The 21,231-nt window shown below is 27.9% G+C and overlaps 1 protein-coding gene across 2 annotated transcripts in view; it reads left to right on the forward strand.

The window, feature by feature from the left end:
- Positions 1–21,231, forward strand: part of LOC107441233 (uro-adherence factor A) — a 127,418-nt gene that overhangs the window by 32,192 nt on the left and 73,995 nt on the right. The window contains exons 2-3 of one of the 2 annotated variants that reach the window (XM_071178875.1): positions 2,522–2,680; positions 16,635–16,758. The gene's annotated coding sequence lies outside the window, so the exon portion shown is untranslated. The remainder of the gene's footprint in view (positions 1–2,521; positions 2,681–16,634; positions 16,759–21,231) is intronic. The other variant, XM_016054416.4, reaches the window with a different exon arrangement.

A 21,231-nucleotide genomic window follows, 5' to 3' on the forward strand; every position in this document is an offset into this window, starting at 1 on the left:
TCTGTGCTATATTTCTTAAATATCTAATAGCGGAAAACTGATATTTTATTATTCTGTTCTATACAGGGTGATTAGAAAATAAGTGTGCAATGATACTTTTTCCTGGAAAGTATACTGTTTAATAGCACGAAATAAAATATGTTTAGGTGCTATAGAGCATGTGCTTAAAAATACAGTAAAAAACGATTACTCACTTTTCACGGTTACAAAATAATGAAATTTTCAAATAACAGAAACGTAATACTCCTAATAAAAGTATTAAAATGTAGTTGGAATGGTATGTTTCCCATAAAAAAGGGCAACGGTTGGCAGAGTTGAAAAAAATAATATTTTATAAATTTCTCTGCGTGAAACTGATTCATCTCTATGATAAAAGAAGGAAAAACGCATATTGATTTGCCTGATTCATCTTGCTCTCTTCATTTATGTCTAGTCTCGCTACTATTAGTGCTAATATTATAGTTCCAACACCATTTTAAAAATTCTTACTGTGAGAATCACGTTTCAATTTAGAAAAAAAAAGCTTTGTCAATTAAAAATTTCGGAACACTGCAACTAAAACCGTGAGAGCTGAACTCTTGTTTTTGAGTTATTTTTGTGTGGTCATTTTAAAATACCTTCTACACAAAANTATTATAAACAAACTTATTGCTGGTCCAAAAACACTAATTTACTTGAATATTAATAGTATTATATTTTTTCACATTTAAAATTTATATGTAACCTGTATCGGCTAAAATACACGTAACATTGGTTTAGACAAACAAAGCAATAGGATTAAAGAAATAGCTAGCATAATTATATAAATATTCAGTCAATCAAGTATAACAAATATTCTGTTACGAATGTATTTATAAATTAAAAAATATTAGTCTTAAAAAAGACTTTTTATAAATAAAAATTTAGTAAAAACACAACTTTAGAACGCATCCATCAAACACCGAACATAAATAAACAACAATGCTTCTAGAAGTGAAAGTGAAATTTGATAACTTTTGGAGAAAGTGAAAATTAATAATCATCGAAATAAAATAAGTCTTTTTTTGAAAAAAAAAGTTTTAAAATTAGATTTAAAAGAAAACGAAACTAACCACGCCCCCTCGCTTGTCAAATTGTGAGTCTGACACAACTCGGAAAAATCCTAATATCTCTAAAACTAATTAGATCTCAGATGCAAAATTTTTCAATTTGCTTCCCAACCACATTAGCCACCCAAAAATGCAAAAATATTTTTTTGCATATTTTTGCGAATTTTAGGGTACTGTGTAGCCTTAATAAGTTTAAAATATTTTTCTACTTCTTCAAATATTAATTCTTTAAAATATATTTCGATATTCTATGAATTCTTGCTGAAAAGATTTTTTTTATTTGTTTTTAATTTTTTTATATTACACCTTCAAGAATTAGGTTACAATTAGCAAATTGTTCATGCAAACTCGGTATAAAATAAAAATTGTTTTATAATATGGAAAACAAGATGTTTTATTATCAGATCTTTAACCTTATATTTGTAGAATCTTATGAATTTAAAATTACAAAAAATTCGAAACAGGGTTTAAAAACTAATTTTTATAATGGATTTAAAAATGGAATAATGTTTACAAAAAATCATATTGAATTAAGATTCCAGCCAGTTAAAACTTCCCTTCTTATTTTCAACCCAAAAAAATTATAATGGTTTCGTTCATCTAAATACTAAACAATCAATAAGCTGATTCAAAATTTGTTACATCTATTAGCTTATTGACTGCTAAGTTCAATAACATTTTGTATTACAATAGTAATAAGATTTTCAATAAAAGTTTAAAAAAGCAATAACTTTTTTTATAACAACTCTGTGCCATATATCTCAAATACCTGAATATCACAATAATAAAACATCAGCGAAAAACTGATATTTTATTATTGTGTTCCATACAGGGTAATTAGAAAATAAGTTAGCAATGATATTTTTTCTTGGAAAGTATACTGTTCAATAGCACGAAATAAAATATGTTTAGGTTCTATAAAGCATGTGCTCAAAAATACAGTAAAAAACGATTACTCACTTTTCACGGTTACAACATTTCGAAATTTTCAAATAACTTTTCTTTGGAAACGTAATCCTCCCTATAAAAACATTAAAATGGAGTTTGAATGGCATGTTTAGCACAAAAAATGGCAACGCTTGGCAGAGTTGAAAAAGAAGAATATTTTATAAATTTCTCTGTGTGAAAAATGATTCATCTCTACTGGCGATAAAAGATAGAAAACCGCACTTTGATTTGCTTGATTCTTCTTGCTCTCTTCATTCATGTCTAGTCTCGCTACTATTAGTTCCAATATTATAGTTCCAGCACCATTTTAAAACTTTTTACTGTGAGAATCACGTTTCAATTTAGAAAAAAAAAAAAAGCTTTGTCAATTAAAAATTTTGAAACACTGCAACTAAAACCGTGAGAGCTGAACTCTTGTTTTTGAGTTATTTTTGTGTGGTCATTTTAAAATACCTTCTACACAAAAATTTTATTCCTTTTTCTAGAGCGGTTTCTGGCCAGTTGTTCATAGGTTGAATTAGCAAACCAAGCTCCCAATGAGGTCACCCACGTTTTATACGAATTCCTCACTCGGATCACACGGACCACAGTGGACATAAAATATCCTCAGAGATAGACATATCTTGGGTTAGAGTCTCCTTGAGGTAAGCCTAACCGTAGGGAGATCTTAATGGTTTTCGTCTCCATGTAACGCAAATGCGGGTTAGTTCCATCAAAAAGTCGAGCACAAAGGCGAATTTCTCCTAATACATGATCCAGGAGTTCTCTTGGCTTCTGGATAGGGTTCAAAATTACAAGGCTACGGAGTAGTCGTAGACTTAAAATTGGGTCAGCTGCTCAACGATGGTCTTAAAAAAATAAAAAAATAAAAAAAAATATTAAAAACAATCCCGCAACCTAATCGCACTGACCACAATGCTGACGTAAAATGACCTCAATGGCAGACGAGATAATGGGTTAGAGTTCCCTTGCAGTCAGGCTAACCTTGGAAGGTTCTCGTAGATTTTCCTCGTCGTGTAACTCAAATGTTGGTCAGTTTCATTAAAAAAAGTCCTCCACGAAGGTAAATATCTCCCAATACTTGATCTAAGAGTTCCCTTGTCTGCTGGATTGTGTTCAAAATTGTAAAGTTATGGAGTTGAACATTGGCAGTCTTTAACTCATAATTGGGTCTGCTGTTCATTGAAGGTGATCGATAAATAAATAAATATAACAAAGCCGAATATAGTTGAGGTTACTCAATGGTCCTCTTCTTAATTTGTAACGGTTAAAAAAGGAGAACAGTTAAAAATATCACGTTCTTAATTATCTTTTAATGCAAGAAATAATTGATCCAATCCCCTAAATTTAAGACTATTTTGCAATATAAGTACGAAGATATATTTTGTAAATATATTTATTTAATGTAGATGCTGATTTATATCTTTAAATGTAGAACAACTTTTTTTCGTGAAGCATTGTCTCATTGTTTATTTGTACCAATCACTAATTAGTAAGAGTTTCTAAAACATATCATTTAGAATAATATCTATATTTTATATTAGATGTATTATTTGATTGCATTTGCGGTTTATTCCAACATATTTCTTAAAACAAATAAGTATTATATGTTGCCAAAGATAAGCGGATGTTATTTCAAAAATATTGCTGTAAAAAGATAATGATATGAAACTTTAAAATTAGTTTGAACGATTGTTCGATAAGAATAATTTAAGTATTACGATATAAGTGAGTAAATGTCAGATAATTATTTTTTATTGCAATAATTTTTAAAATTTTATTAGAAAACTATTTTTAAGTATTTTTAAACATAAGAGCTTTTATCCTATTAATTATGATTATTACTAGCTTTAGAACGATGCGAAAGTTATGAAAAATAAAATTGCCCCCTTTAAAAATAATTGCCCCTCTTTTTAGAATTATTGAGTTGAAAATATTTAACAGTTCAACTAAATACATTTTTCCTTAATCATCATTAAATAAAAAGGAAATTATTGTTAAACGTAGAGAATAAACTATTTTTTAGCTAAGTATTTTATCATTGGATATTATTTTGCTGGTAGAAAAAAAATTACACATGCAGTTATAATTGACTTGTAAGGATTGTTTTCTTTCTATTTTCTTATATACCTAAGTTTTTACAAACTTAAAAAATATTTACATTTGTAGTTGTATTGGGGGGATTGTTTTAACTACTATAAAAATTATTTTAAATTCTAATTACACTTTTGTATTGATCTTATTATTTTTTTTTCTCACTATAAAATTTATTTACGATTGTAATTGTATTGACCTATTCATGATTTATCCGTCAGCAAAAAAAAAAAAAAAAAAAAAAAAAAAAAAAAAAAAAAAAAAAAAAAAAAAAAAAAAAAANAAAAAAAAAAAAAAAAGAAGAAGAAAAAAATTTCAATTTAGTTGCATTGGCTTAGCCGAATTTCTTGTCTTTCTTTCCATTTTTTTTATGTCGCTATAAAATACTTTTACACTTGTTATTGTGTAGAATTTGGGCAAGAATTTTTTACATACATAAAAATTAAATATTTTTACTTGCCCTTATAAATTTGATCTTATATAATAGTTGAATTTCTAATTTTTTTTTGCTAGTCTTCGGTTCATCCTCAGGGATGTTTCCCAGACAGTCGCCAATAGCCCATTGTGCAGCTCTAGTGCGACGTAAATGAACTACAACAACAACAGCCAGGTAGAAAAGTATTTATTTTTGTCTCTGTTTTAATCACATACAAAAATAAATATTTTTTATGTGATTATTTGAGCGCATATAATCACATTTCTGAATAATCTTAAGTTTTTTGTAATAGTTGTTAAAATTATATGCATTTAAAATCTGTATTAAATTTATAAAAGTTATTAATAATTGATTATTTAACAAAAAGGATTAAACAATAAATAAAGTGATAACACCATTAAATTCGACTTTGAGTTTCTCTGTTTTTTAAGTTAATTTTTTTAAGCATTTGTTTCAAGGTTGAGTTATGCTGCAACAATATCGGAAATAAAATACTCAAAAATGAAACAGAAGAATAATTTGGTCATTTATATCGCAAGTCCATCAATACTTCACCGCATTCCATCTGATGTTTTATGAAAAATTCTTCAACTGAAAAAGATACAAACTAAATCAGACAATGCAAAAATAGAAATTGAGTGGGAATTAGTTGACCGAATATTTCTCACAGCAAACCCTTCAAATTGCGAGCCTATTATCTTGTTTGATTTGTTGTTTCACGGCTACTGATTCCAATTTTAACTGAAAAGAAAGATGTGGGGGTGCTGACTGTTATTCAATTTGGCCAGCCACCGAATCTGAATATTAAGGAATGTGAAGCCCCGTGTTCTCTTGAGTTTTTAAGATCGTATTTAATCTCACGGTTTTCTTTTTTTTGTTTTGACACACATCACCGAGTTTGTATGGTTTCTTGTGACATTTAATCTTTAGGGTTGCGTCATTTAATAATCTAATATGGAATCAAAAACATGTGTTTAGGAGTTATAAAATTATTCGCAAAATCTTATGAAATTTTGTAAAAGTGTTGAAATGTGTTATATCTGTGCCATTATGAGTACACTGGAAAAAATTCCGAATCAAATTACATTACAAGGTACTGGCATTTTGGGTGCATCATCCGTCGGCATATTTTACCGTAAAATCCGTTTTTGCTGTGAAATATAATATCGTAATTTTTACTGTAATATTTTTTAAGATAGCGATTCGGTTATTTTATAGTAATTATTGCTGTAAAAATTACGGTATAGCAGATTTTTTTTGTTCCGTAACATGTTCCGGTAAAAATAGATTTTACAGTATGAAGTATAGACCGACACCCTGAGTGCCGGTGCCTTTTACCGGAATTTAACCTGAAGTGTTTACAGTATACAAAATTCCGAATCAAATTACGTTACAAGGTACTGGCATTTTGGGTGCATCATCCGTTCGCGTATTTTACCGTAAAATCAGTTTTTGCTGCAAAATATCATATCGTAATTTTTACTGTAATATTTTTTAAGGTAGTGATTCAGTGATTTTACAGTAATTATTACTGTAAAAATTACGGTATAGCAGATTTTTTTTTTGTTCCGTAACATGTTGAGTGTCGGTGCCTTTTACCGTAATTTAACCTGAAGTTTTTACAGTGTACTCATAATGGCAATACCAGAAGTATTTAATTAAACATTACTAGCGTTAATAATTGTTTGACGATTTTTTACGACTTTCGAAATATGTATCGGTATTAGTTCGTTCGTCAAAAATGATTATAAAGATATTAAATGTCATTACTAATTATTTTCGAAAATGACAATTAACTAATTTCGGTAATAGGTACAAATTGAAATAAAAAAAAATCAGTATTAAAATGATAATTTAACGGAGGAAAGGTATTTATTTTTTTCGTGCATATAAACCATAAAAAAGTACAATAGTATTATTGACGCCAATGACTTCTTAATTAATTTTGGTGATAAGTACAAATTGAATTAAAAAATAAGTTTTATTCTAAAAAGTTAAATTATTGGAGAAAAGGTGTTTCTTTATCTAGAAAAACCGCAAAAAATTCTTTATTATTGGCGCCAATGATGCTTAATTAATTTTAGTAATGGGCATACGTATGTATTAATTGTTTTTTTTTTAATAATTACTATGTACACTAATATTGGTAATAGCAATATAACGAAATAGCATTAAACAAATTATTTTTAATCATTAGAAATGACTGAAAAATATTTTCTTGAGTTTTCATGGTCATTTTTAATTTATTGTTTCATTTGGATATAATGGACAGTTAAATAGTACTATGTTATATACAATGCAAAACAGTATTGTATCTATGTATGATATGCGTCTTAATTTATTTTAAAGGATGTGTATAGTTCTGCTTTTTTCATTCTAATTTTCATTTTTGTAATATGACATATCATATATTTTCTCAACACCTTGTCTTTCATTTAAATGACGTTTTCCAAATGCGCAGTTGCTTTTTGTACTAAATCACAGAACAATGGTTGGATTGATTTTTTTTACTTATTATGTTTCGCAATTCCTTTTACAATAGATTCAAATACATTGTTTTTTCCTAATATGATTAAACCAACTTAAATGAACACATCATTTTATAGAATATAAGTTTATTTTTCTTGTCTAAATGAAGGTTTGTCACGTTTTTAAAACTATTGATATATTTTGTTAAAACATATAATTATTTTTCTTCTATTCAATAACAAATAACAATAGTGTTAAAATGACTCACATTAAAGTTAGTTAAAATGTAACTAGTATTACTTTATAAAAATAAACCGATTTAAATAACCATTTGTGGAAAATTAAATTGAGTTGCTACTGGCATTACAAGTCAAGGCTTATCGCATGTTTAAAATAACAAATATTTAGTCGTAAATAATGTTATGTAGCAACCGCATAACTAAGCTACAACAGCGCCACCATGTACAAGGCAGTGAATGCTCAGACTTCGAACTGAATGGACCTTATACTTATTTCTCCTTTTCTTAATTAATTAAATTTATATTTGTTTGTCCGTGTGCTATATGTATATTAATAAAATATTTGGCACTAAGCTTTTTCCCTTATTTTAAACCCCCCGAGATCTAGCAAGGGCCACAGTTATTTTTTTCCCTATTCAGTAGCAATAAAAATTCGTGTATGATTTGCGTTCTTATAGCAAATTTATTGAGTAAGGTATTTAAGAAGAATAGCTTATTTCGCAAAAATTAAATTGATTTGATGATGGTAGAAGAAATCAAATTTAATCATGTATTTCAAATGTTAGGCATTTAATCCTGTAATATGTGGTTATTTTCAATCTTTCAACAGCATGAAAAGAATAGCTTAAAATGATACGTGTTATTTTTAATTAACGAGTTAATATTTACTGGAAGGTTCGTATTTAATTTTATTCTATCTGGTAATTGACTTGGCTATTTTACTTAGGAATACTGTCATTATTTTCTATCGTATTCATTATTAATATGAAGTCCAAATGACTCGTATTCTTAAAAAACAGCAAGTTATCGATAATTTATAAAACAATACAATTGAATTAATCATGTTTTTTAAAAGTTAATAAATTATTTCCTGGTTGTCCTATGAAAACAATGTTCATATTTCTGGTTAAAATGTATCTGATGATATTTATACTTTTAACAAACTGAAGATCTTCCTTGATGTAATGTTTATATTTTTTATTCGTGAGCATGTTACATAGCATTACAGTCTACTAACTGATTAGATAGTCATTTGCAAAGTTTGGCAATTAAATTATATTTTACCTAAATTGTTTTTTTAAGATTATAACTTAATGAGTAAAACTTTTTCTAAATTATTTTAAATTGATTTAATGGAACAATGCGCTTAACATGTACAAAATATTATGATATGGGGATAGGATTATGTTAGTCTTAATAATGAATTATTATAATATTTATTAAATATAATAAATATTAACGATAATAATTATTACAAAAGTGATTTGAAATATACAAAGCAAAGTTGCCTACGAAAAATGGAAAAATGAAGGAGATTATTTTGTTTTCCATTTTTCGTTGGCAGCTTTGCGTTTTATATTTCAAATCATTTTTGTTTCTTCTCATGTCCAAAGAATGAGAACCTATTTTCGAGCGCTTGAAACATATCGACTTTTATTTCCATCTGCATATTTTTGAAACCAATATCGTTTTTTAATAAATAATATCTCACCTCTTCATTTTCTTGGGATTATTCATTTAATACCTAAACCGTCATTTACATTTACAACTGATTTTTATGAAAATGTGAAATTGAAATAAAGTATTTTCTTTTAATTTTTTTATTATTGAAAAACCTGCCCAATATTTTTGTTATCTGAAGTCTTCTTGATAAATAAATATTCTAAGAAACGAGAAAAAGAGAAAAGAAATAGGATTTGAGAATTATGAAACAAGAATTTGTAGCTAGAAGACATTTTGTGATAGATACATCAATTCGAAATGCATCCGTAATAGTAAAATGTATAAAATAAAACGGAAAATAATGATTGATTGAGAAAACTACTGAATCGCAAGTCATCTCTTCAGGTAAATTTATAGAGCGGATCAGTATCCTCTCACCTGTTAGTAGACATATGAAAGTTTATTTTCTTATCAATCTTCATTAACGGTTTCATCATTTTCTCTTTAAATCAGCGAAGTTAAAGTTCCTTTTTTGTTATGTTTGGTGGAAGAAAAAAAAAAAAGCAAAATCACTATTTTCAGTATTTAAAGTTAGTTATACTCGATAATATATTTGTATTTATTTATATTTTTTTAGTTTCAAAATGAAAATTTCTAACTTTTTTTTAATTCTGTTTTGCGAAATGTCACATTACATTAGCGTTAAAATGAGTAAATTTGATGTCAACATTCTGTATTACAACATGGCCCAATATCTCACCTTAATATTGACTCATAATATTCAAATTGGACCACGTATTATGTTACCGGCTACTGGTCTACCAGAGGAAATAACTATAGGCCTTATAGGGGGCCCACAATGTGGCCCTATTTTTTACTATGTATGTATATATACAATAGCGATAAAATGAGGACATTCGCTGTCATTATTATGTATTACAACATGGCCCAATATCTCTATAAAGAAAATTAATAAGTTTTAATTACTGCGCATAAGCTGCAAGTATATAGAACTCATAAAATAAATTCAAAATCTAGAAAAAACGTGGAAGAAATTACAGAATGGCGAAAAGAGAAGAAGAAAAGTATTGAAATAATATAAAATAAAATAACATAATAAATAAAAAAAATGTGGATAAAATTTTTGCGGATATAATCGTGTGAGCTGATAAATAGATTATATCTTCTTTTTTTTTCCTGAATTTTTATTGAAATTTGCTTATAATTTTTTTTGTTTTATTTATAATGTTATTTTATTTTAATAATTTTCTTCTTCTATTTTCATTATTCTGTAAGTAATTTTTTCCGTGTTTTCTCTATATTTTGAACTTTAATGACAGAAAAAATAATATTGAAAAAGTATTGAATGTTTCTGGTTATAAAATGGTTAAGAACCACTGGCTTATATTCCGTCGTCAGAAAGCATACTGTGACCATAATTCTGGGAATTTTAGAGGAAACCTTTATATCCGCTGCAGTGCTATTCAGAGCTAAAGATATCCGTAAATAACTGTGAGAATTTAGGTTTACCTTCTATTTTTTACTAGTAGGTGTATAAAGTCAATGTAAGTAACCATGCGTGAATTTTTTGGAAAGTTGTCTGATTAAAGTGACCTTTGTTTTAAGATGTTTTATGAGTATTAATTTTTTTAGTTGTAAACTTTTTCTTGAGAAAAGTTTACTATAGTAAAAAATAAAGATAAAGTTCATATATGAGATGCATCATGTGAACCGGTTTTCTCAACGAACTTTTTTCGGTTTCAGGCGAAACCTTTGATATTTTTGAAATTTTTTTTCAGAAATTACAGCGAAAGCAACTCTTTTCCCGTTTTTCACTTTACTCTTTATTATTTTTTTAAAAATCATATCATTGCTTATAGTCTTTAAAGTATTCTATTATTCAAAAAATAAATTGATACAAAAATAAAGAAAAATAAAAATTTCTAAGATATTTGAAATATTTTCTTAAATTGTTTGCAATTTTGAAAAAAATACAGATCATCATGTTTACAAGTAAAGTAATAAGCGTTATTGGTTTTTCCTTTCAAAATGATCAAAATTGCTAGATAATCTTTTTGAAACGAGTGATAATCTTAATAAACAATTTTCCCAAAATCAAATGCCAGATTAAAATTTATTTTTTATTTTCGAATCTTTTTAAATTAAATAAAGATGGATTTGGTTTCGTATTCTCATTTATCATTTTCACTTTTTCCTCCCTTCTCTCTCTGCTAATTCTATTATAATAAAATTTCCCACCATTTTTTTAGGCTCGTAATCCATAATTATGTATTATGAACTATAATGAACAAGTAGTTTATTAAATAATTATTTATTTTAAGTTATCACACACTACAAAAGATTTTACTTACTATATTTTTATTAATGCCATTTAATAAGGTTCAACGCTCTTTCTATCAAAAAACCCACACAAGAAGTCAAATCATAAACTGTATAGGTGGGTGGACTTATAATTTAGACTCCACGTGGGAATACTTTTTCGGAGAAAGCAAATAAGACTTTCATTAAATTTTTTAATAAGTCTTATTAATTAGGGTGCTAAAATAAATAATGTAATGCAGTAAATATTTATTGACATTAATTCAGGATTATGCTTCAACGACTGACTGACATTTTAATGAAAACCTTTTCTTTTTTGGGGGGATTTTTTTAGGCACTTAAATTTTTTTAGTTGAGTGTGGGCATAACATTGAGTAGGTGCATGCTACACGTGTAAATTTAAATATAAGTGTATAAAAAACTTTAACACACCTGATTAATATTTTGAAAGAGTTGAATATCCCTTCTTCTATTTGTCGGAAATATTCAAAAATTCAAACAAAAAACTATGCGTGAACACCAGAGGCCTGATATCAGAAAATGTTGTTGTTTCTAATTACGCTTTGACAAGCAGCCATTATCCTTTTACGATTTAAGTCTGGAAGGTGCGCCTTTCGTTTAACGAGAGAGCACCGCGAGGGTGAAAGTACGTCTAAGCACAGAACACCAACGCATGTACTCGGTGGATCTTAGTGCAGTCGAGGATCAGAAGCCCGATTCAGAAAATGTTTATCTGTTATGTGAGATTATTTAAATCGGAGAATAAGCATATTTCACTAAAAATATATTTAAATGTGGGACAGTTTTAAAATATATTTTTACTGAAATACGCTTATTCTCCGATTAAATTATCTTAAATTAATTCGGTGAAAATTGATAATTTTTTTCTATGGTCTCAATTGTGTTTATGTGGTACGTTCTATTAAATAAAATGACGCTGAAAAAAAGTATTATTGAAACGTTAATGAGTATAACCCAGATAAAATGCATTTTTAATCAAAATAAACGAGCAACTAAAATAAAAATAGAAATGTATATTATCGTATATGCGCAGTAAGAAAAGTATATACTGAGTTTAGAGATTTCTGTACTGGTTATCATAAATAAAACAGCATCGCTGATTTTGGTGACCAATTTGACGATAATCAAAGGGACACTTCAAATTATAGTCTTACCCCCATTTCACCTGTACACGAAGATTAAGAAGTCATAAAAATAATTCATTTCTATAGTTCAATTATATGAACGTTTATTGGCCAATTTATCAAATATTTATAGTAAGATGCAGTAGTGATAATTTAATTAAAGGACAGCGTTTTTCTGATGAATTGTGAAATTATAAAAATGCTAATGAAAAATACATTATATATTTCTCATAACCTTAATTTATAGCAACAAGAATATGTAGTAAAAAATACATTTATTGTTTTGTTTTTATATTGAAAATAATTTATTTTCAAAGTATCTGATATTTTACTTCAAATATCTATAAGGCTAAGAACAGGGAACAGAAGTGATAATTTTCACATTCATTTTGATCTGTTACGAATAATATTTATGAAGTAAGAAATGTGTTGCTTTTATAAAATGTAATTGGAAGGTTTTAATATTTAACTCGTCTGTAAAAGGCTATTTCCAATTGTTCTATATGACAGGTAATCTAGAAACCACAGGCTCACCCTCACAAAACCAAATGTGGTTTAACAAAGGATATCCGCTTGCCCTCGAGGAGGAAAAAAAAACATAATTGCGGGACAATTATGAGCTACCCGACATCTTAGTGTTTTAACGAGAACATTAAGTCTTTTCTATAAATTAAAGGAGATTTAATATTTTAATGGAATTCTTGTTGATAAATTTCGGAATTAAGGATAATTTTGAAAAAAAAACTATATGAAAAGAAATTTGTTACAAATACATTTTTTTTTAAAAAAAAAAGAAATTAATCATTATAACTTTTAATAGGTAGCAGGGCCCGCTCTCAGGGTTTCTAATTATTAGCCAGTAAATTAGCCAAATATCAAAAGTATTCGCCAATTTTCGAAAGTCTTCGCCAAATTCAAATCTTAAAATTTTTTTATGATTAATTTTTTTCTCCATTGAAAACTATTCTCCGGTAGTTTCTTTCAGGCTTATATTATTTGGATTCAATTCTAATAGGTTATGAGGCGCATCTACCGAAAATTACTCTACTCGAATAAAAAAAAAATACCGATATGTTCAGAAAAATTCATTTTGATGTAATTTTGAGGATCGAGTTAAATATATTTTTCTTTCCTCTGTAAAAATTCTTTCGCCAAGAACGCAATTTTATTCCCTAAATTTACAATTTTATCGAATCTGGTGAGATGGCGAACGCTTAGTGCGGGTCCTGTATAAGCAGATAATAGAAACACAGGATTTTTTTAAATCGATTTTTCGATTTTTTTTTTTATTTACGAATGTATTTTTAAAGAATAAAAATCAATGAATAAAATATTAGAAGTGCATCGAAAAATTAACTAATTAGTTGCAATAATAAAGTTTTTCTAGGAAATTCAAAACAAAATTAATTTTTTAAATTTAAAAAAAATTAAATCATTTCGAATTTGATTGTTAAGTACATTCAACTCTAGCGAAATGAAAATCGATAGCAAAGCAAATATCCTGTTTCAGGGTTCATTTAGATTTGCTAAAAGTTTGTTGCAGTGCAAAAGTTGGAGAAAACACAGACGCAGGTGAAATAATAGTTCCCATTAAATGAATGGAATGAAATGGATCATTAACCCCTAACGCCTATGATGGAAGACCGAACAAGACATCCAATAAAATTTCTAACTATGTTGGCTTTATTATAGAATTTTTTTCTTCTAACTATTAACACTGTGTTTCCTCTGCTTCTGATTCCATTTTAGCATTGAAGCATAAAATATCGTTCTTTATTTTTACAATTAAAGACTTACATGCGACATTGTTTTAGTTTGTACAACTTTTTTTACGCATGAAGCATATGGCATCGTTACTTATTTTACAAATAAAAACTTAATTGCGAAATACTTGTTTTAATTTGTATAATTTTTCTTACAACAAGCATATAATAGTATCGTTATATATAATATCGTTACCTAATTTTATAAATAAAAACTTACACGCGTCATTAGTTTGTATAACTTTTCTCACACATGAAGGGTACACTACCGTTCCTTATTTTTTACAAATAAAGACTTAGATGTGTCATTGTTTTATTAGTTCGTATAACTTTTCTTACACACGATTTACTAGCAGAAAATTAGCTCAGTGTTGAAAAATACCGTAATTGAACAATTGATTTTGTGCATATTTTATCAAACTTCTAAAAAGTTATTGATTGAAGCATGTTTATATTTAAATTTAACCACATAATTGTTTTTTTATTTATTTTTTATGTAACCGTGGTTGAACATCCGACCCAATTTTATGAGTTTACCGACTACTAATGTTCAACTCCACAACCTTGTAATTTTGAACTCAACCCAGAAGACAAGGGAACTCCTGGATCGAATCTTGGAAGAAATTTGCCTTCGTGGAGACCTTTTTATGGAGTTAATCCGCATTTGCGTTACATGGAGAGGAAGAACCTCCCACGGTTAGCCTGATGGCAAGGGGACTTTAACCCATGATCCGTCTACCACTGAGGATATTTCACGTCAGCACTGTGGTCGGTGCAAGCCGGATGCGGAAATCGTATCGACTGAGATTCGAACCCAGTTCGCCTCATGGAGGGCTAGCGCTCTGTCCCCTGAGCCATTGCGGCTCACAGAATCGTTTTATAAAAATAAAATAAAAATATTAAGTAGTTCGGGAATCTGGTTCATTGAGCTATCATTCTGAAAGATTGGTGATCAATACTGGCGGCTTGAAGCTACGTATCCATGGAAAGTATGAGCAACGTAAATAATATTGTCACAATCATGCCATTAGTCACGAAATTGTGAAACCGTAACCTCCATAACCTCTCTGGTCCATAGCGGGCTGTTGCGGGAATGCTTTTTTTTTTGTTACTTTAATACAGTTCGAAAAGTTGCAGCAAAGTTGACTGGTTTATGCATAATAAATGTATTCCAACCCATTAAACCATGGTTCTACGTGCTTTAACATTTTAACAGTGAGCAGTGGTGTCCTAGGGTAGTACCTCTCCATATAACGCTGGTTGGTTTCATCAATAAGTCCTTCCCGAGGGTAAATTTCTTCCAATACTTGATCCAAGAATTACCTTGTCTTCTGGATTGGGTTCAAAATTACAAGGCTACAGAGATGAACATTGGTAGTTGTAAACTCAAAATTGGGTCGACTGTTCAACGACGGCTATAAAATATTTAAAAAAAAAATTAGTGTAGTCTAAAAGTAAAATATTGGTTACAAAAAAAGACCAGCTCTTAAAAAAATCAAGTGATTGAATTCACAGATTTCTCATGGTAATGTGATTGGATACTTGTACTTTCGATCGGCAAGTTAAAAAAAAAAAGTAAATTTGTTTTGGGTGTTGAGGTTTTGTACTTTAAACACAGGTTGCGTCTACATTTTCGCGGTTTTGAAGCAATTCGGAACAATAATTTTCTATTGGAGTGCATTTATGAGCACAATACCTTGAAAACGCTTCCGAAAAATAAATTTCCTCGACTATTTCATTACTGTGAAGTAATTAATTTGCATTATCTGAAAGATACTAGAAACCAATAATTTTAAGTTGCATGAAAGACGTTTGGGAGTACGAAGAGCATATGTTATTTCTGTAACTGTCAAAACGGAATATAAAAATTGCAAATTATGGTTGAGTTTTATAATTGCTCTTTTTGTTTAAAAAGTTATTAAATTCATTGATATTTATTACACGTACTTCATGGTGAATTATTTGGTTCTATTTACTATTGCTAGTAATATAAATAATAAACCGGTTATGGGTCTTGGATGTTAAGGCTCTACAATGTCATGACTAATGGTATGATTGAATTAATATTTCAGTATTAAGTACAAACCACCTTCAATTCTCTTACAAGCTCTTTGATCTGAAGCTGATAAAGCTTCAAGCTGCCGCCAGAAATCGAATAAGTATGGTCTTATCAGCTCTTTTAAACGCTGAGCAATTTGGGGTATTTTAAAGTGATTCAAATTGTGATGTAAGCATCATCTATTACTTTTTCAGACATTAAAGTGATCACTTCGATTGATTCTGTATCTATTTTAATAAAAAATAACTAATTTGTTTGAAATAGAATTTAAAAAATTTTATTTTAACTTGTGTGTCACCGAAAAATCAATAAATTGTTTTTTTTTTTTTTTTTTTTTTACAAAACAAGCAAATTTAAACTAAAACAAAATCAAACAATGTTTACGGCAGAATAAATATGTAAGTGGAAACTTCGACGAAGTTTTAGATTTGGAGGTTTACTCCTATTAAACCATTTCTTTATTAAGGAAATATTTACATTGTATTGACCTATTACGTGTTCTTAAAACTGTCCAGTAGACTAATAACTAATATTTTTTTATAAAATTATGTATATTACCTTTTTGATGATTTCCTTAATTTAATAAAGTAATTCTTTCTTTTCATTTCAGGTGCGAAACTTTCATCTTGTTTTGCGCATTTAACCAATAGTAGTGTTGTCGTATTGTTTTAATAAGGAAAAACAACTCAAAATGTGGGCTAATACCTGCTTTAAAAGAAGAAACAATAGACACGGTAAGTGAAATATTTTACTCAATGGCCTTGTACAAGGGTATAAAATATAAGCTTTATTGTCAACTACAATTCCCACTGACGAATATTGTATTGCCCAGTAATGAGACCAAGTCCTGAATTAATTTGTAATTTGAGACTGTTGCCATATTCGTTTTATTAATAGGTAATTTTATTCCTTTTAGCTGGTGGGCTGTGTTTGAAAGCGAGAAAAAAAAATGAAAGTCTTTCTGTTATTGTTTAAAAATGAGGAAGTTGTTAAAGTCATATATGAAAAAATCTCAATTCGGTTATTATTAGTGTTTTTTTTTAACTTTTATTTAGTTTTTTTTTTTATAATACTTAAATTAAGACTCCACATTGCTGGAAATATTGTTACGCATTGAACCATACTATAGTTCAAATTTGCAACATCTTTTATGCTTGCAATATCAATTAAAATCTTAAATGAAAGCATCATTTGTTAAAACAAATCAAAGTTTCTTAGCTCAATAATAAAAGTTTTTAATTATCAAGCTTGTTTTGCAAAATATAATAATGCTACGTCGAGATTAACTTTTATATCAATCGGTCGTCATTGTAATGCTTGTCATGCCATGTCAACGTTTCATTCTTGACTAAAAGATATTAAGTGATAGTCATTTAAGTCCCAATTAACGCTTCCCAGTCTTACATATGTTTAAAAACAAACGTAAAAAATTTGATTCGCTGAATTGAAAATTTGCTTGACTTCGTTGCATTCTGTACAGCTACAATCTGCTAACATTCAAAATTGAATTGTTCAACACTCAACATATATTCATTAAGTGTATTTTACAAATAGATTCTGAGAAATATCCAAATTTTTCCTCTGACCGCATTTGTTAAAAAAATAATTAAAAGTAATTGGTAATAGAAATTGATTAAAAGTACTTAATACAAAATTAATTAAAAGTAATTGATAAAAATTAATGAAAAATAATTGATAAAAAATTAAATAAAAGTAATTAATTAAAAGTAATTGATAAAAAAAATAATTAAAAGTAATTGATAAAAAAATTGAATAAAAGTAGTTGATAAAAAATAATTAAAAATGATTGATAAAAAATTAATTAAAAGTATTTGAGAAAAAATTAACCGTGATTTAAGATATTACTGCTTATTACTTTTTATGATTATTACTTCTTACTCATTGTAACTCATAATGAATCATAAACTGTTTAAAATTCTGTCCGGAGTGTATTTTATCATGATATCGTTCGAGTTTGCTGTCAAGTTTAACCATGTTATCGTGCAAATTAATCCTACATGAACTTGATTACAGATACATTAAAAGCATACCCGTAACTATTATTTTAACACCTTATCAACAGCTTGTTGACTTTTGGAAGAAAATATGGTTCAAAAAACGAATATTATGATTCGAGGTTAAACCAATTGTTTTGAGACTGTATTGTTGCAATGCGTGAAAAAAGAGCCTCTGTGTCTCAGGCAATAGAGCCCTCGGTACTCAATGATGTATCCTAGTGATCCTAAGCGATGTATCCTAGCGAATGTTCGTATCCTAGCGATCTTCGAATCAACTAAAAAAAATTTTTTTAAATTCAAAAAAAATTTCTGAATTAAGTTTGAAATAGTTAATTTTTAATTTAAAAATTACATTATATACAAACCTTAATGTTCTCTCTAAATATATCTAGGAATGATCTTTAGTAATGAAGTAAATTACTGAGAGATTTATAAAATAAAAGATATATATATTTTTAAAATTATTCAACAATTTGTCTATTTTTTATTTTAATTTAATAAATAAACACTTATATGGTAAAAGGAAGTAATTTTAAATGAGTTGTCAAAACTATTACCTTTTTTTCATTGATCAAAAAATGAGTCACAATTAGGACTGGGCGATATTAGAAATTATATATCGTGATACATCGTCAGTTTTGCATCGCGATATAGCGATGTATCGCGATATAGTATTTTNATGGGTTCGAAGTTTCTTGTGACCAAACCTAAGTTTTGTATATTTTGGCTTCTTATTTTACTGAATTAAATTTCTGTATTGAATTATTAACGACCTAATTTAATGTATTTTTATCCACAAACATTTCTTTTTTAGAAAATTTTTTTTTAACAATTTATTTTTCTTTGATTTCCCTATTAATAGTAATAATCTAGTGGTTGATCCCAATAATAGTGAGTTTTTTAATGGTAACTAGTATATAAGCATTTAATTATGCATTAAAAGTATCGATTTAATAATTTCAGCTTCATTAATTTCTGGAACTATAAATGTCTTAGTATTTTTTCGCTTTAATACTCAGTATTGTCTTTTCATTATTTTTTTTAAATTGATAAATAAACTTTTATATGGTAAAAGGAAGTAATTTTAAATGATTTTTTACTTTTAGTTCTTATTTCACTGAATTAAATTTCTTGTATTGAATTATGAACGACCTAATTTATTGTATTTTTATCCACAAACATTTTATTTCTAGAAAAGACTCATTTATTTTTATTTTATTTACTTTCCCGATAAATAGTGGCTGATTACAAAACTTTTTAATGGTAACTAATATATAAGCATTTCATTATGCATTAAAAGTATTGATTTAATAATTTTCGGTTATCACAACAGTATCAAATTCACTATTTGTGGATAGATATTCTGTCGTTCTAATTTTCCTTTCTTTCTTTTTTTATAAAAATAAAAGAAGCTTTGTTGCTTATTTAGGTTATATTAAGGTAGTTCGGGAACAATTTTTTAAAGTGGGTAATTAGGTGAATAATTTTATAAGAATTTTAATCATGTTGAATTTTTCCTTATAAACAACCAAACATTTAATTCGTATTTCAGCATTGTTCAGAACATTTCAGAATTTTTTTTGTCATTTAAAAAGAATTGAAGATGTCAAAGATTGCAATATATTATTTTGCAATTACTTTTTAACTTCTTTAGTTTCTAGAACTCTAAATATCCTACATTTTTTCCTCACAATATGACTCATTATTGTCTTTCCATTGTAAGACTTTTCATGAGTGCTTTTATAAAAACTCATTACCGAATTTTAAAATCATAACGTAGCATTTGGTAATAATATATAATGTAACATTCATTAAAAAGGTTTCGCGACACTATAATTTATCATTAATGAAAAAAGCATGGGCGATAATATATAAATTACCCTGAGGAACAAATTTTCTGTTGCATTTATACAAATACTTGATGTTGCCTAATTGGGTGTGAGGATTTTAAATCTGAAATTAGTTTTATACCTAAAGTTACATATTATTTTAGACGACATACAAGCTACATATTATTATACGACATTTTCAGTCGATTTTTTGTCGAAACAAGTTTTAAAACGTCATATGTAACAGGAGGTCACGTGAATGTTGTGATAAACTTCTAGGGGAGTAAGGGAACATTATCAGGATTGAAAATGCACTGTAATCCATGCACGGAAATGTCGTCGTACGCATATAGGGGGCTCTTGTCTATCGCAATATGCTCCGAGGCACACGACGAAACAGTTCAAAGTAGAAGTTTGTCACGCATTTATGCGACCTTCTGTTATATATAACGTTTTTAAACTTGTACGGTTCGCAAAAAATTGACCAGAAATGGCATTAAAAAAAAAAAAACAGTAGCTTGGAGAGGGAAACCGATTGCAGATTTGCAATCAGTGATGAAGAAATATCAAAGACTCGTTGAAAATTCTCATGCAATGAAAAAAATATTGTTTCCCAATATTATCAATTACAAAGAAGCTCTGGTAACAATGCCTAACTTCTTAAATCAACATTGGTAACAAGTATAACTAATTCATAATGAGGAATTAACGACAATATAAAACCTATTATTAATAAAGAGGAATCAGTTACAACGTATAACTTATTACTTCCTCGAAATCATTGACACCAAAGTATAACTTATCATTACATTAACCAAATGACTGATTTCTTCAGCAAAAACAAAAGTTGAGAGTTCTAGGTAACTTCTGAAGTTTTATTGTTTTTTTAAATAAAGATTTATGTTGTCGTGCTTCGCTTTTTTTTATTTTTTCTTATCATAGTCACGAAATAGAGGATTGAGCTAGTAAGGTCGCCCACCCTCTGTTTGAACCATCCCACATATGATGAGAGAAAAGAATTAAATAACAAATGACTTTTTCTTGCATTAATAACTTTTCAAAACTTTTAAAATTGTGAAAAATGTTTTAGTTTCTTTCTGCTTAAAATATCCGTGAATTCATTTAAAAACAGCACTTTTTTTTAAAAAAAAATGGTAATCCTTTTTGCATAAATTTCAATATATTTTCTTGAATTCGATTATTTTTTTTTTATGATAGTGTAATTTTTTAATCTTTCTTAATTGTAATATAAAGATCAAAGAAGTACAAACATATTCTATAAATCAATAAAATATGTAACTATTGACTGATTTTAAAGGTATATGTATCCCTCACAATATTTTCTTATGCCTTAGCTGTA

This window comes from Parasteatoda tepidariorum, chromosome 3, assembly GCF_043381705.1.
Source record: "Parasteatoda tepidariorum isolate YZ-2023 chromosome 3, CAS_Ptep_4.0, whole genome shotgun sequence".
Taxonomy (NCBI): Eukaryota; Metazoa; Arthropoda; class Arachnida; order Araneae; family Theridiidae; genus Parasteatoda; species Parasteatoda tepidariorum.